A 4,988-nucleotide genomic window follows, 5' to 3' on the forward strand; every position below is an offset into this window, starting at 1 on the left:
ACACACGCAGGTCCACACAGAAGCCACAGACCACGGGAGGCGCAGGCGCCCCCAGCACGGGGTGGGGGGCAGAGGTCTGCCTGGTGCACCCGTCTTTGTAAACACACAGCAAGCCAGGGACACAGATGTGAAGACTCAGTTTTACCACCCAAGGGGAGCAGATGAATCCGACCAGGACTCAGACAGCCAGCGCTGGGCAAATGTCACCCTGGCCACCTTCGCTGGTAAGCTGGGAGTAGGGCACAGGCCTACCATTCTGGCAGCTGGGAGGCTGAGGCAGGAAGATCTCAAATTCAAGAAGAGTTCAAGGCCAGCTGGGGCTGCATCGTGCAAGGCCTTTTGAGGGACTCCCCGCACCCCTCCACATGTGCGCCTTGCTGCAGGTGATCGCTGTGAGCGACTCAGATGCCCACTGCACGGGAACATCCCTAAGCCCTCAGCACCACCCGCCAGGACCGTGAGAGCCACACATGCAGGCAGGAGACTCAGACGCCTGACCGCGGACATGGAGCCAACCTGAGGAGAAAGTGCGGAGGGCGGGGAGTCCTCACAGCGGTTCTCCCGCACGGGAGCCTGAGCCTGAGCCACACCCGCTTACGTTCTGAAGCGCGGGCTTGCCAAATTGCCCAGAGCCTGAAAGGCAGCCAGGTTCCCTCCGGAGCACTGGGGTTACAGTCTGCACCGCAGGCTCGGCCCAGGAAAGCAGTTCAGCAGGGTGGGGACCCCAGGCAGGGGATTTGCCAGCTAGGAGCGGAGGCCAGCACCTCTCTGCCCCCTGCACCCGTAAACCACAGGAAGCCCTGAGCTCAGGTGACCGCAGGATGTCCGGGAGTGGGCTGGGGTGGACCCCGGGCCTCAGGCTCCTGCCGCGCCACACACCCCACCACCCTGCCTTGGGGGTGTGCGGCCCCGGGCGCATCCGCAGGACACCGCAGAGAGTAAAAATAAAAACAAAGTAACTGCCAGGTGTGGTGGTGCATACCTGTGATCCCAGAATTTGGGAGGGTGAAGCAGGGAGGCTGAGCAGGAAGATCGAAGCAAGTTGGAGGCCAGCCCGGGCTACAAAGTGAGACCTCGTCTCAAAAACAAAACAGCAAATTGAACACAATGAAGCAAGGAAAGAGGAACTGCCAGCAAATTCAGAGGGGACTGGACCCCTCCCAGCAAGAACAGGCTACTGGGGGGGGGGGGAGAGGGCTTTGCCCGAGGGCAGGGGTGGGGGCCAGGACAAGGAGGGACGAGGACAAAGGAGGCGCCAGGCCCGGGGGCTGGGGAGTCACCCCCTGCCGTCCTGCAAGCTCATGGGTCCCAGTGCCCGATGCTTTGCTGTCACTCAGGGGGCGCCGTCCTCTTCTGAGGCGGGAGGAGGGGCCCAGGAGCAGGGTCCCCCCCGAGCAGCCCACAGCTCCGTTCCCGACCGGCTCGGGCTGACCCCTCGGTGTGGGGCCGGGGCTCTCGGCCCAGCGCCGCGCTGCACGCGGGGAACCGGGTCTCGGGAGGAAGGGCCGCGCTCATGTCCACGGGACCTGGCCTTGGGTTGCCTTCCAGACAGCGCCTGGGTCTGGAGCGCGCGCTGGAGCCCATGGGTTGGCCAGACCGAGCACCTTCTGACCGAGGTCCCAAGCACGCGACGCGGTTCAGGAGGCCTGCGGCACTGGGGCGGCCTGGGCCTCACTTTCCCGGTGGTGAAAGTGCCGAGTCCTGCCGACAGCCCAGACCCCTCGGCGGGCCCCCCGAGGTCACAGGCCAGGCCCTCCCCCTGGCCCCAAGGCCACCTCCCCAGCCCTTTCCCCGGTCCCGGGTCCTCCACAGTGGGGGATGCGACAGGACGCAGGGTGCCCAGGGAAGCGGGCTCAGTCCTAGGTGCCCTCCAGCCCCGCGCGCCCCCTAACCCACAGGAGCGATGGCCACTCTCCCGCCAGCACGCGTGAGGGAGGTGGGTGGATCAGAGGGGGCTGAGAGGGACAGGGACCGGGCCACGGCCCCGGGCTGCTGCCTCTCCTCCTTCCTGGGGACTGGGGTCCAGGCCCGACCCCACTCGTCACCCCGCCCGGCTCCCGGCATCGGCTTCCGCTCACCTACCTGGAGCGAGGGGGCCAGGACACTGTGGGCCAAAGCTCCCGCTACGAAGCTTCACCGATGGGGTGTGGGGGCGTGGGCATGGCAGCCGCGCCTCTAATCCAGCCCCGGGGAAGCTGAGGCACAAGAACTCCAAATTCAAATCCAGCCTGGGAAACTCAGCCACCTTCACCCAAAATAAAAAGTAACGCCGGGCGTGGTAGCACACGCCTGTAATCACAGCTCCGGGGAAGCTGAGGCAGGAGTGTTACAGGCAGTTGAGTTAGATAAAATACCACAGGCAGTCAGACAGGGCGAGGCCCTCCAAGGAGCCAGTGCAGAGGACAGATGCTTTGCAACTGTGGGGGAGACAGGCACCTCCCTGTGGGCCAGCCCACAAGAGGAAAGGTACAACAAACGCACCCACACACTTCCTAAGGGTGAACATCAGGGACTGATATTCTAAGTAGGCATCCTCACCTTGAGGAAGTCAGGAAGAGCCGCCAACCCAACCCCCTCCTGGAAAAGCCTCTGTCCCATATTCAGGCCCGCGGGCATCCCGATTTAATCACTTCTACCTGAGCAGTTGTACTCATAATCCAACCGGCTGACCACAGTCTCGCCCCTCCTCGTGCCCTCCTTGCGAATTCCTGTCCCCACCTTGGACCCGCCTCACCCCGTGATTTTGCTCTGTGAAGTCCCTAGAGGGGGCAGGTCCCGCTGCAACCCACTCGGGACTTCTGTCTCTCTAACAGAAGCTTTGTTTCCCCCAATAAATATATTCTGCTCCTAACCTTGTTCCTAAAATCCATCCTTCCATTTTAAAGGACACGAACTTGTCCCGGATACCTTTCATGTTGGGGGTTTCTTGCCCTGTGTCCGGAGGACTCCATATTCAAACCCAGCCTGGGAAACTCAGCCACTTCTTCCCCCTCCAAAAAATAACGCTGGGCGTGGTAGCACAGCCTGTAATGCCAGCACTGGGGAGGCTGAGGCAGGGAGGTGACCTTGAGTTTGAAGCCAACCTGGCCCATCCTACTGAGTTAAGTCAAGGTCAGCCTGGACTACAGAGTAAGACCACGTCTCAAATAAATAGGGGCCAGGTGTGGTGGAGCACGCCTGTAACCCCAGTACTCAGGAGCCTGAGGCAGGAGGATCGCTGTGAGTTCAAGGCCAGCCTAAACTGCAGTGAGGCCTTGTCTCAAAAAAAAAAAAAAGAGTGAAAATATCAAACAGATGACAAAATAAGTAAGTAAATAAACAGATGGTAAATCTGTAAATAAATAAATAGGGCTGGGATGTAGCTCAGGGCAAAGGCCCTGGGTTTAACCCCCCCACACACGCACGTGTGCCCGTGCACACACAGAGGCAGCAGGGCGGGCGGCCAGGTGACTCAGTCAGTGTCTGGAGCTTGGACTGGAGTCTGGGCCACGGATCCCCAGGCCTCACCTGCAAAACTGGGGCCAAAGGGGGCCTGCCCAAGGTCACACAGGTAATCTTATCTGGCAAGCACTGGGTCCTCGCATCCATAATAACATCGCTTACTGCTTATCACTTTGCTTTTTTTGCTGTTGTTTTTGAGTCAGGGTCTTACTATGTAACCCAGGTTGGCCTTGAACTCACAGCGACCCTCCTGCCTCAGCCTCCCAAGTGCTGGGATGACAGACATGGGCCACCACACCCAGTTTCACTTTGGCATTGCTAATATAATTCTCTAAAACAAAAAAATTTAAAATGAAGCCTGGTGTGGAGATGCAGGCCTGTCCTCCCAGCATCAAGGGAGGATGAGACAGGGGGATCACAAGTGCAGAGCTGGCCCTGTTGATTTAGTTCAGGCTCCTCTCCAAATTAAAAAAGAGAGACAGGGTGTGGCCCGAGGCAGGGTGCCTGCCTTGCTGGTGCGGCCTGGGTTCCACCCCCAGGGAAACACCGAGTGCTCACAATACAAAGACCCCAGCGAAGTTCAGCCTCACAGCCATTTAAATGTACGGTTAGACACATTATTACTGGGCGGGCTGCAGCTCAGCGGCACAGGCACCTGCCTGGCAAGCGCAAAGCCCTGAGTTTGACCCTGCATCAACAGGAAGTTATTTTTCTGAGGTGGGGCCTCCCCATGTAGCCCGGCCGGCCTTGAACCCAGGCCCTCCTGCCTCAGCCTCCTGAGTGCTGAGATTCCACCCGTGAGCCCCACGGCTGTCTGGTTGGAAAGGTCCGGGTGAACGCACACTCATTTTGGGAGGAGCACGCGAAGGCATCTGCACACCAGGTCCTGCAGCCCCATCCGGCCGCGGGGACCCCGGGACCCCGTCCTGGCCGAGCTCAGCTCCGAGTGCCCAGCCCCTCGGTGTGTCTGGACAGAAGGGCTGGCCGTGGCTTCCGCCCGCCAGTCACGGGCCAGGGTCTCCCTTCCTCTGGGATCTGCTCGGGCCCTTCTGCGACCCTCTGCCACCCACCCTCAGCACCGCTTCCAGGACCTGTGAGTTTGGGCTTCAGCCCTGAGGGCTCTGGACGCCACTGCAGCTCCTCCAAGGACAGGAAAGCCCAGAACCCCACTGCCAGAAGGGGGGCCCGGCTGGCCGCCCTGCCAGAGTCGACCCCAGACCCGCGCCCTCCTCCTGCAGCTCCCTCCCACCCCAGGTGGCTGCTGTCATCGCCTTCGCGTCCCTGGGCAGCGCCTGTGTGCCCGCTCTGCCCTGGCTCAGGACGCCTGCCCTCGGCCCAAGCTGTCCTGGGGAGGCCGCGGTCCCAGGGCGCAGGGCTCGGTTCTGCAAGACCCTGGCTTCAAACACGGCACAGGGCCACCGGGCCACTCAGGTTCACAGGTCTGCCGGCCCTGACCGGATCAAGGAGGGTATTTATTTTGGTAAAAAGAAAAAAGAGGATTCATTCAACACTGGCCCGTTCTGGACTCACAACCAGAAACGAACCAA

Source organism: Chinchilla lanigera, unplaced genomic scaffold (genome assembly GCF_000276665.1).
Source record: "Chinchilla lanigera isolate Chin_1 unplaced genomic scaffold, ChiLan1.0 scaffold00022, whole genome shotgun sequence".
NCBI classification, from domain to species: Eukaryota; Metazoa; Chordata; class Mammalia; order Rodentia; family Chinchillidae; genus Chinchilla; species Chinchilla lanigera.